Here is a 12,847-nt window from a genome sequence, read left to right on the forward strand (position 1 = left end):
GTGTCTTAAGAATTAAATGCAGTGATGATGCAAATAATGCACTTAGCAGAGTGTTCATAAATGAGCACAGTGTTTACTTGTTCATTTATTCACTTATTCATCCATCCAAATTCTCATTGCCTATGTCAACCGCCTTGCCAAATGTGGCAATATGGCAGTGAACAAAATGGAAACGTACAGTGTAGAAAGGGTGACAGACTTTAAACACATTAACAGAAGCACTATGAACTCTCCAAGTGTAAAAATAGCCAAAAGAAAAAGAACACATGAAACAAGACAGAATAAGACAGAATCTAAACAGGGAGGACTGGAGGTAAGGCCTGATAATCATCACAAGTTGTTTTTCCTAATTTATTTTTTCAGACTTAAAACAATATGGGTATATATTAAGACTTGTGGATATAAAACTGTCTTTAATATAATTATAACTTGATTAGGAATTTCACTTTATCAAATTACAAAAAAAAAAAAAAAAACCCAAACAACTGGACAAACTAGATTGTTCACATGTAAAATCTCTTTTTAAAATATTGATGTTTCTTTCCCCTACAACAGTAGCTGTCATGGCTTTTATCAAGATCAGAGAAACTAGCTGAGTGTGGTGGCACACACCTATAATCCCAGAAGTTCAGGAGGCTGAGGCAGGAGGACTGCAAGTTCAAAGCCAGTCTCAGCAACCTAGTAAAACCCTAAGTAACTTAGGCAGACCCTGTCTCAAAATAAAAAATAAAAAGCTCGGGGCTGGGGATGTGGCTCAAGCCTGGCATGCGTGCGGCCCGGGTTCGATCCTCAGCACCACATACCAACAAAGATGTTGTGTCTGCCGAGAACTAAAAAAAAAAAAAAAAAAAAAAAAAAAAAAAAATTTAAAAATTCTCTCTCTCTCTCCTCTCTCACTCTCTCTTTAAAAATAAAATAAAATAAAAATAAAGAAAAAGCTCTGGGGATGTGGCTCAGTGATGAAGAGACCCTGGGTTCAATCGTGGGTACTAAAAAAAAAAAGATAATTAACATCTCTGTGAGGAGTTCTCACTAGAGTGAAAGATCAGAAATGCACCCTTTAAGTGTTGTTATGATTTTGTGAACAATTAAAAGTTTCTATAACACAAATAAACGTATGAATAAGGAAAATGACACTATTTCACCGGGGCTGGGCAAGAAAAGACCCAGTAATTTTCTTGAAGTAAAAAAATTCTTTCATATTCATGCATTACTCATGTAAACAGGTTCATGGTAAGAACTGAATGATGATTTATTTCAAAACTTGTATGCAAAACTAAATTACATTTTAAATGGAGATATCTTTCCACTGAGCGTCATTACATGGGATCTTTCTACTTGGGCCCTTCCTGCCCAAGGCTATTGTAAAATAGAAACTAATAGACTTAACAGTGGGGGATTCTGTCAATACATTTCTATAAATTATTTTTTCCTCTTTTAAAACATAACATTGCTTTGTTTACTAAGCACTAGTTCTTATGCAGTTGTGACAAAGAATTCTCTTTAGACATTGGGAACAAACAAGAGCAACAAACTTTAATTTTATGTCTATTTATTGCACTTAATAAACTTAATTTAAATTACCTGACTTTTAAATAACTTCCTGGAGAAAATGCAGCCTTTCTAAAGCTTAAGTAATGTGTCAGGAGAGCTATGAAATGTTGTACTACATCAAGAAAACTATATTTTGAGCAGTTCTGAAGACAATTGGTTCATACAAAAATTAATCTCATCCTCTTTATTATTCTTCCAGAATAAATGATCTTAATGTTACAAAATAAAATTTCCTTTTTTTCAAAAACAAAAGAAAGCCCAAAACCTCAATCAAACCAAGCCAATATAACTTCTATTTCCTGCATAAATTCCACATTTGAGCTTTGAAATGAGTTTTTGGAGGAAGTCTCTACAGATAACTGTTCTGAAGATGTCTCCCTAGAATCTTGTTAGGAGTTTTCTATTTCTAAACAAGTTTCAAGTTATAGATACTGTCAGGCAGCAGAGGGCTGATGCAAGCTAAGAACTTAAGGAAAACAAAGACACAAAACCAAAAACATTTTTTTTAAAAGGCAAGAAATGTGAAAATAAAAATTTTTTTGTTAGTGATCATATTCAGGGCATGAAGATTGTGGTATTATATTAAAAACCTTTTTTCAAGAAAGAAAATAAAAGATAAGAGCTAAAGGAATTTTTGAAAACTGAAAGACTCTTACTAATTTAGGAAGAAGATAAGAAAGATTGACTGCAAAAAAAAAAAAAAATTTATAGAATATAAAACAAAATGCCAAAATGAACGTTACTCTATTGTTGACCTCTGAAATACAGCATTCTCATCCAGGGAGAAGCAAATGGTGACCCTTGAATTATGTTACATCAGTTAAGTTTAAATTAAGGGAAAGATATTTGAACAAAGACTCTGGAATTTTCAGAGAGGTGATTCCCATCCTTTGATCCCATCCATGAAAATCAGAGTTTCCAGAGGAGTCCTCCAATCTCTTAATCTATTTCTCAAACCACTTGAAAGCAGGGACCACCTACTGAATCCCTCCATGTGTCCTCCCTCCTAAAACACCCAGTGCCTGCCACACGGGAGATACATACTTTTCCTTTTCCCAGTTGAACCAGATGGTTTAATTTTCTGACCCTCCTCCCACTTTTTAATTTATAGGGTCCTATAAAAAAAAAAAAAAGCAACTTTGTTCACCTACACAAAATAGAGTCAATGAATTTTCAAGAGTCTTTGAAATGTTTAATAAAACCTAACTTATAAAAAAACGAGGTTGAGAATAAAATTATCCCTGCAATTTTGGAGTCTACCTAGGAGTTGTGTGTGTGCAGCTGTTGGGGGAGGTGAGCCCTTAGGCCCTTACCTCTGACTGCATTGCCTCCTCTTCCCTTAGGGACTGAGCCTTTGGTCAATGGACAATATTTGCAAATGCTGACATCTACAGGGACCAGGCTGGCAATAAAACAGTGAAGTAGGACTACTTAAAAACGAAGTGGTGAGGACAGTGGGAAGTGCTACACAGGTCTGGGTGGCAGATAACCTTGTGGGAATGCACAAAAGCAGCTCAGAAATCTGGGGCTTGATGTTAACATTTTCTGTTTATGTGTTAGCAACTACTGAAAATTGTAGGAGAGCACAGCAGGCCAAACCAAAAATTACCTTTCCAGGCTGCTCTCTTGGGTCTACGTGAAAGACATTCTCCAGGAAGTATGTGTCTACCTGAATTTGTGCATGCTGCTCCTTTGCTCTCAAATTCACTCACCTGCCCCTTCCTAATACTTCTATCTCATATATGGCCAATTCTTACTTATCCTCTAAGATTCAGTTTGGACACTGGAAAACACCAGGGACTGGGGCTGTAGCTCAGTGTAAGAGAGCTTACCTAGCATACATGAGGCCCTGGATTAGACCCCAGCACCTGCCAAATGAGAGAACTACACCAAGAACATTTTACTGCACCAAGAACATTTTACTGCACCCTTCTCACTTGGCCTCCATGTCTGTGCTGGGTCCCACAGCACTTCTTACTCCTTATTCTATAACAAGCTGCCTTGCTTGCCCATTCCCTAATATATTTATTTTTGTGTGTGATGACTTTGTGCTACTCATCTTTATATACTCTATACCTGAAAATGATGCCCAAATGAGCCCTCACAAACTGTGTGAAAAACATTCTCCTAAAACTACCACTTATAACACCATCATCCAATGGGAACATTTGATCATGTCTTTTATTTTCACATCATCTTGTTTGAAGAGAGAAGAATAAAGCGAAGGGACATTAAGACTATATGAACCTAGATTACTAATAAAATGTGTGTACTTCTGTGACATATTTTCCAAGTGGTTATAAAAATGTAATAGACAAAAATGTAAGTTACTATGATAGTTAACTCTTCATATGCATATTTATCAGAATATCTGCATATAAGAAGGTACATGGGCTGGGTGAGGTGGCACACACCTATAATCCCAGAGGTTTGGGAGGTTGAGGCAGGAGGATCACGAGTTCAAAGCCAGCCTCAACAACTTAGATAAGTCCTAAGCAACTCAATGAGAACCTGTCTCTACATAAAATACAAGTGGCTCACTGGTTAAATACCCCTGGGTTCAAAAACTGCTACAAAAAAAAAAAAAAAGTACACAGGACTGAAGAATCCCCCACTGGCAGGGTTGCTGTCAACAAATTTACTCAAATTCATAAATGGTTTCTTTTTTCTCATGACAATAAAAGAGTCCAACCTTTCAGAGAATCCCCGTGTTTCATTCCTTCGTCCAGACTAATGACTAAACTTGATGATATGTATAAACACTTTTTCTTGACTTTTCACACCATGGCTCATAACATTAAATTATTTTATTTTAAGAACTTCTATATATTAATATCTCTATTACTAAGTTGAGACCAAGTTTGTTCTTCCTGCCACTTGAAATCACTGTTTAATACCAAAGGAAAAAAGAGAGAGAGAAAAATTCCTATACTTATAAAATGTTTATGTTCTTATTACATTAGCAATATACACACACCAAGAGACTAATCATAATAATCTTTAGAAACTGTGCAGAGCTTTAGCCTGGTCCAGGCACACATCTACTAGACTCGTGTGACTGGGTGATGAATAATATTCACAGCTCCCCTGCAGCCCACAAAATGTTTACATTTGCTTAAGTGCTTACTGGTAAAACCTTCAGTAAATTTGAAAAATGTCTCCTGTAAATCCCTATAATACTTAAGCTAAACCCTGTTCTTTAAGTTAATAATGCCAACTAAACAATCCATTCATTTCATTTCGAAAACTCAATCTTCATCATTCATTTTAAAACAAGGTATTGGTTGACCCCGATTCCAAGCGTTTTAATTTATCCTCTCTAAATAACCTTTTGCTCTGCTCTTATCATGCAATCCGTCCTGCTTACAGCCCACACCTACAGCTTGCAAGTTATGGATCACTCTCATCTGATCCATTAAAATGGAAAAACCTATGCTGACATGGATTATTTCCCTGTCAACATCACTAAGCTGGAAAATGGATAATTCAAAGGGGACATAATCAAAATATAGATGTCTTTCAAAATAAAAAAAGGTCCAGACCAGCCTTCTCTCCTGCAGGAGGTATTCACTTTCCACTCAGTCCTCATTGTTTCTTCTTTGTCTGACCTCTCAGAGCCCTTCTTGTTTCTACCAATTTATTCATTTCATTCAACACATCTTTATGGATTGCCTTGTTCTGTCTGCTAAGCATTCTGTGCATATGGCTTTTTTTTTTCCACCCAGATTATAAAGCTTTGACCATTATAAAAAAAATTGACAGTGCTGGTAACATTACAGGTGAAAAATAAATTCTCAATGAGTTGAATAAAAGAGAGATTTACTGAATTCTAAAAGATTTAGAAGAAACATTAAACCTTCACATTTTAAGAAAGATGAATTTTAATTAAGAATACCAGAAAAAGGGTACTACTTAAAACATACATGTGTAAGGTATGTTTGAAATTTAATTCAGAATGATTTCAAGTTTGATAAAGATGGCTAATTAAAGGTGCCTGCATCCCTCTGTCCTCTCTGAAAGCAATAAGGAGAACAGAAAACAGAAACCTTCCACTGTGATAGGACCAGGAACCAACCTTACAGAAGAATTGTCAAATGCAGTGAAAACAGAGGGGAGTGAAAGAGGGTGCAGACCTCTACACCTGGGGTAAAAGAGAAGATATGGTCAATATTACATTTAACAATCTCTTCTTTAACTGTGACTGCAAAATGCAGAAAGAAGATAACATAACTGTATGTGTTGAGGGAAGGAGGCATGAATTATAGGTAGAAAGTTACAAAGTGGAGTCAGGGTTTGGGATGGAGAGCAGGCCTAAAATAAGCTGAAGTTATGAGAAAGCTGCCCTAGAAGGAGTAGCCTTAGGTGTCCCCATTTCTACCTCTCGTGCTTAATTGCTCCCTGCACTTTTTCCTGGCCTTAGAGTCTTGGACCAGGTATGAAACATCAGGCCCACGTCTGGGCAATCAAACTTTCTCTCCCAAACCTTTGGAACTGAACAGAGAACCCACCTGGAAGACCTTGGGGACAAAGGCTGAAGTTGCCATTTTGGTGATGAGTCAATTTAAGTGAAGAAGGATGAGAAGAACCAATGTTCAGAGAGAGAAAACAAAAGTAGAAAAAGGCAGGAAGAGTGAAGTTGGAAGCTAAACTACGACTAAGAAGTGGTAAGTGAGCCACTCTTTCCAGAAGCGAAAAACCAGAAAAACTGAATGGTAGAGTTTATTTAACAGACTCACATCCGAGAAGGAAGACTCACCTGTCCACATATTAAATCAGAAGAAAAGGACCCAACAGGGTAGCATGGTTAAAGGCAGTTCTGACAGAGTCCTCAGCAAGAGTCTGAGCTGCAGGACCTCCTCCCAGGCAAGCTGGTCTCAGGGGAGCCAGGAGAACATAGATGGAAAAGGAGTCTCCAGGGACCTGACAACTGCCAAATAGATCTTAGAAAAGAATCACTTTAAACTGCTGTGTTTTAGCCTCCTAAGAACTCAGATATATCATCTTAGGGAGAAATATTGGGTATATTCACTTTTTTTTGTTTTCTTTTTTAAAAAATTGTTCTTTTTAGTTATGCATGACAATAGAATGTGTTTTGACATATCAAACATACAAAGAGTAGGGGATATTCACTACTGCTCTCCTTCTGACTCTCCCTCTTGGTCATGCTAAAACCACTATAACCATTTAATAGAAATTAGAATCAGTATTACAAGGAGACATGGAGTCTCTTTAGGTAAAAGGAGTTCAAGAACTGGACACCCATAATATATAAGGGCTAGAGGGAAAGGAGTTACTAGTGAGGATACAAAACAGAAGAGAAATGGGAGGCTCAGGGACCTCAGAACTAAACCACTTCTTGATTTTGCCTATGACAAGTCCCACTTACTAACATATGTGGCCAGACTAGGAGAAGCTGCAGACCCCTCTGTCTGGGGTGTGGCTATGCTCTAGGGGCACAGATGTGGTGGTTGGGCTCCAAGTTAATAAACTCTGTGGTGAGGATGTTATAGCAAAGGTTAAGATAGCTCCATTATGACCCCTCTGGAGCATGCTCTCCAGACTTCCTCTGATGCAAATGCAAGAAGAGCTCTTTAGCCAAATGCACCATGGCTCCGGGTTTATCCATGTGCATCTGGGATACTTCCTGAGTGATGTGATGAACAGGGTACTCAAATTCATCAAGTGGCCCCTAAGCCATTAAAGACTCTGATAAATAATTCTACCATAACAGCCTCAGAGCTGAAGCAAAAAAGCAGAAAGCTATGGGGTCAAGGGTTTCCACAAGAATTATATTTGGTAAATAGAAGCTGCAAAAAACAACTGAAACAGATAATAACTTGTGTCCCCCAAAATTTCAGGATGAATTTGACATGTCACTTTAAAGATTGTCTTTCTATAAGTGAGGAAAGTAGGAAGAGCAGTATTTTCCCAAACATGATAAAAGAAACAATATTTCAAAAAATTTTTAATGATTAACTGATACTTCAGACATATGCAAGGGGCTTATGTGTGTGGGCACATGTATGCTCACTATTGGGGGCTGAACCCAGGGCCTTGCATGTGTTTGGAAATGCTCTATCACTGAGCTATACTCTCAGTCCTTCTTTGCTTCCCGCTCCCTTCCTCCTTCCCTCCCTCCCTCCCTTCCTTCTTTCCTTCCTTCCTGCTAGAGATTGAACCCAGGCCTCCCAAATGCTAAGCGGTTGCTCTACCAGAGTTACACTCCCCAGCCTTGGAACTGGCATTCTACATAGGCAATTGACAGGGAATTAAAACATAACTATAGCCCCCTGAATTTTCCTTTGGAAAATGAAACAAATAATACTATAACAACATAGATCTTATTTTCATTATATTACTTTTAGCTGTAAAGGCTTTCCCCTCTGATTCTAAAGAAAAAAGTTATAAAGGTCTCTACATTGTTTAAAATGAAAAGTATTATATATTTTTTTAATGTGATTGACTCTTCCAAAAATAATTATCTTATTTATTCAATACATTCAAAGTCACTTTATTCATCATCTGTAATGACACAGACAAAACGCAGCCCAGAAGAATAGGCAGGCGAGCAGCACCAAGGCTAGTAATCAAGATCGTAATAGGACCAGATGCATTTTCATTTCCTTGAAACACAGTGGAGCTGCAGTTTATTCAGTTTATGTAGGTCAGCCCTAAGGTGAAAATGTATTATACTCAAAATTATCCTTCAAAATCCCCTGAAGTCATCCATAAAGTACGCTGTGCAAGGTTATGTACATCCAAGAATGGAAAATAATGACTGTGTTCATTAAAGTTTGAGAATTTCAGAGTTAAATTAAAAGAGGTAACAAAAGGAAAGGTTGTTTTTAGATGGCTGGGCATTCAAACCACTATGCCATAAGGATATTTCCAGTGAAGGAGAGGTGAGCGTTCTAAGGGCTGTTTCCCTGAGAGGTTTAGTCTTTTCTACCTTAAATTGCATGGGCATGGGCAGCATGGGAGGCATGCATGAACAGTAATGACTTTTTACTGGTGGTGAGTGTCAGGATTCAACCCAACCATGAAGGTGCAATCTCTCTGGGATTATGTTATACTCTTTCCTTTGCTACCCCACCTTAAAATGAATCACCTGACACCTACACAAGGCACTGTGAAATTTAATAAAGGTGGATATACATGGAGACAGTGGAACTATCAGTGAGAAGACTGATAGTCCTTAAAGAACAACCAAAGTTGTAGAATAGAGGAATAAAGGGGGAAGCAGGTTGAAAGGCAGAAGGTGGAGGCAGATGTGCGGTTATCTTGTGGGAGACCAGTGGTGCACAGGAAAACAGGGGGAGGCTTGAAGAGCAGACAGTCTAATTGGCTTTGTTGGCAAATGGAACCACCTTTGGTTCTGAGTTGAGCAACAGCAGAACTCAACTCCCCTGGATCTCCTGGTCCACGCTTCATGAGATTTCACCAAGACCTGTAGCAGGTCTTCTCGTTCCTATAACCCTATAACGTATTTTCCGCAGGGCAATGGGATCCTTATAGCCTAAATCTGGTCACAGCTGTCGCATCTCTGTAATTCATTTCTGGCTTCCCACTGCACACAGAACTCATACCAGACTTCTTATCACAGTCTACTTCTGCCTGCATCTCACATCACTTTCCTCCTTGTTCACTGGATTCTGGCTACAATGTTCACCTTGCCTGGCCTGCTCTTTGGCACAGATTCCAAGATACTTTGGGAAGCTGAAAAAATTTGTGCATCACATGAAGAGGATAAGAAGTGTCTGGCTGTGGAATACTAATAAAAATATGTAAGGAAAAGGATAGATTTGGGAGAGAAAATGATATGCATATGCAAGGGAAGAGGGAGATGGGAAGGAGGCTCGTGACTACCAACCAAGGAGCTAAGGTAGACAAGGAAGCAACAGAGGGAAGGGCTTAGTAAGGATCAGCCTGAATGGCTTATCTCTTTGGTTCTTAGCTTCAAGATACATTCCTTTGGATAAGTCGGCCTTGACTTCCTCAGTTTAGATCAAGTACTCCTCTTTGTTTCCCTGTATCATCTATGGCCTGTCCCCACGATGGTGTCTACCACATTGTACATAAAATGCTTAACTGGTCAGTAGCATGTGGGAGATAGAAGTATGTCCTGGTCACCTCTGCATCTCCAGAGTCTACAAAAGTGTCTGGCTGGTAGGGGCATTAAAACGATACATTTGTTGAGTTAACTGTACCTCTGATATCACTTAATGTCCTTTTTATGCATGTGTGCTGCCATCTATTAGGAACCTTTTAGTAACCCTAGTGCACTTCTCTACATAGACATTCTCCAAAAGCGCCCTGATGGTGACAGCACAGACTTCAACAACATGCCACTGTCTACTTTCCACTGATTAGTTTCTGCCCACTGACTTCATGGTGATAAAAGAAACACAATTTTCACTTTCTGAGTTTTTTTTTTTTAATCACCAAGTATTATTGCTTTCTTCTCCCTATCCTTTGAAAGTAACACAGATTTCATTTTATTTTATTTTTTTTTGTCTGGTAAGTATTGAGATATTTATATTTTAAAGCTAATTATGAAAACAGATGAAAGTTCAATAAACTCTACATTTCTCTAGAGTTTCAAACCCCTTCCCTAACATGTACCTTTATTTGCATGATTCTACTGATCTTATAATTATTATCTCCATAGCAATGTTATGAGATGAACAGGTTAGGAAATATGATTTCATTTTATACATGAGGAAGCAGTAGTATGGAAAGATTAATTAAATGACTTGTCAAGCTCAGAGTCAGAGAACATTTTTCACTTGTCCATGATTACCATGTGGAGACTATCGAAAGGCTAAGATGATTTTTAAACTTTAAAAAATTTGATAATTAACTTTTTTCCAGTTACCAAGTTAAAACTGGATGATACTGAATCTGGCTTTTAATATGGCAAAGCTCTCCGATACTTACCTTCATTATGAGACAGCGAGTTTGCAGATTCAACTTGTAACACGGGTTTGCTCACTCTTCAATGTAAATTTATGATATGAAACAAAAGGAAGCTCTAAGCTCAACTCCCAGCACATAGAAATCATTTCTAGCCTTGCCATTTTTACAAGAAATGACCAAACAAGCTTATCTTTTCCAAATTACAATAAAAATAAGATATGAAATGCCATTAAGGGAAAGCTAATTAAATGGGTCTACACTACAATGTATACCCAAAAAGTGATTTAGAAATATTACACTATGAATTTTTGTGTGTGTGTGTTTTTTTTTTTTTTGTGTGTGTGTTCTAGGTAAGATAAGCATTGAGAATTTGCGCAAAATAGCCTTAAAAATAAAGAGATTCTGTGAACATCAAAATCATCGCCATGATTCCCTTTATATGGGGTGGCATATAGTCATACAAAGTGTAGTATGTTGAAAGTGAGAGAGATTCTTCTGCAACAACAGGTGTAAGCTTGGACTGTCCTGGGTAAGCCTACTCCACCTGCAGCCACTGTTAAATGAAATCATGTGGCACAGCCTGTTCTCTCTGGAATCCCAGTTAACACCTTGTACACACAGAACACTGATACCTGCTTTCCTCCTTTCACTCTCTCAGTTTAATCCCTCAATTTAGTTGAACTGTTAGAGAGGGGTCCTTGGGCTACAATGTCTGCCAAAGAGCTTCCCCCTCCTCACTTACTTCAAGGCCATATAGTTTGAATGGTTCTCACTGGGAGCTGTTCTTTGGTATTCTGTCTCTGGCTTGCATTGAGGGATGCCTTGGAAACCTGTTATTTGCCTTCCTCTACAGAAGTTGCTGAGGACATTCTTCTAACATTATCACTAAGGGTCTGCTCTCTCTCTCTCTCTTTTTAAAAATTTTTAATTTATTTCTTTCATACATGACAACAGTGGAATGCATTACATTCATGATTATCCATTCACAGCCCAATTTTTCATACTTACTAAGAACTAAGAAGAAGTTTGATCTGCCTAGAGACAGTTACAGGCAATCGGCAGGAATTCAGGGAAATTCTGGTTCTGCCACTTATCATCTGGAGCTCAGAACTCAGTACTCAGTACTCAATTCTCATCTGATTTAACAGTATATACTTGAAGGTGCTATTGTGAGAAATCTAGATGTTATTTGTAACTGTGATTTCAGAAAATACAGAATGAAATTTATAGTTCCATCTTATTTACTATATAAATTTGGTTAAGTTTTTCTTATTACCTTGCCATTTATCTCATATCTACTTTCTACAACCCTGATTTTAATTATTCCAAATATTCTTATGATGTCTCTGATCTTTCTGGAATAAAACAATTTACAAAAGAAAAATAACCCACTTTCTTTCACATGGGTTCCATAAAGTGTTCAGTGCCAATCCCTCCCTGTCATGTTTTTCTGGACAAGACTAAAGCATGAGGACGGCAACCATGCACATGCATAACTGCAGTTATAGAGTCACACAGCAAAGGGCTCCCTTGGAGGATTTCCCCAGATTCTCAAAAAAAAATAAATAAATAAATAAATAAAATAATAAAATAAAATAAAAAATCACAGAACTAGCTTAAGCATATGTGTCCTGTCTTGGGTATGACTAAATAACTTTTAATCTTTAGCAGTGAATTTTGTTCACCTAAATAAAAATTTTTCAAAACATGAACCAATCTGTTGAAAGGTTAATACATATTTTTTTTCCATTAATGCTTATGGTATTTCTCTGGAATAGATAGGAAACTGTCTATGCACAAAGGGTGAAACAGCTGTCAGCAGTAGAAGTATTTCAAGGATTTTCCTCCCCAGATTTGCTGCTGCCCTCAATAATGACAGGGATCCACACCTTACATGCCAAATTGTAAATTAAGTCTATGAATCTGTATAGATTTATCAAGACATATTATCTCCAATCAAATAAGGTAATAAGTACTAAGAAGAAAATTTCAAAAATAAACTAAGCTTTGTAACTTAAAATGGTCAATAGTGATGAGCAGGAGACCCACCAAAGTTGAGAAATAAAAGTTAATGGATAGTTATTATCACTATACCCTCATGGACATCCACTTATATATCTGCTTAGATTAATTATACTCTGGCCTCACTCCTTTAAAAGAAGGGCACCATTAATTATAGCCCCTAAGGTCTTTGCTACTGATAGACTCTGTGTCCATCACACAGGAGAAAGTAAGATGGGCTACTAGTTCATAGGATGGGCCTTTTTCTGATGACCATTCTATGCCTACAGACTATTTGCTAGGCCTCTTCCTATACTTTTCCTGGTTCTAAAGGAGGGCACAATTTCACTGAGAAAAAATGAGTAGACAGAAATTC

At 37.6% G+C, this 12,847-nt stretch overlaps 1 protein-coding gene across 1 annotated transcript in view; it reads right to left on the reverse strand.

Moving 5' to 3' along the window:
• The window catches only part of COX10 (cytochrome c oxidase assembly factor heme A:farnesyltransferase COX10), a 138,895-nt gene that overhangs the window by 22,368 nt on the left and 103,680 nt on the right, over nucleotides 1-12,847 (reverse strand). The gene's annotated exons all lie outside the window — the stretch shown is intronic.

This window comes from Spermophilus citellus, assembly GCF_964194105.1.
Source record: "Spermophilus citellus genome assembly, chromosome: 17".
Lineage (NCBI taxonomy): Eukaryota > Metazoa > Chordata > Mammalia > Rodentia > Sciuridae > Spermophilus > Spermophilus citellus.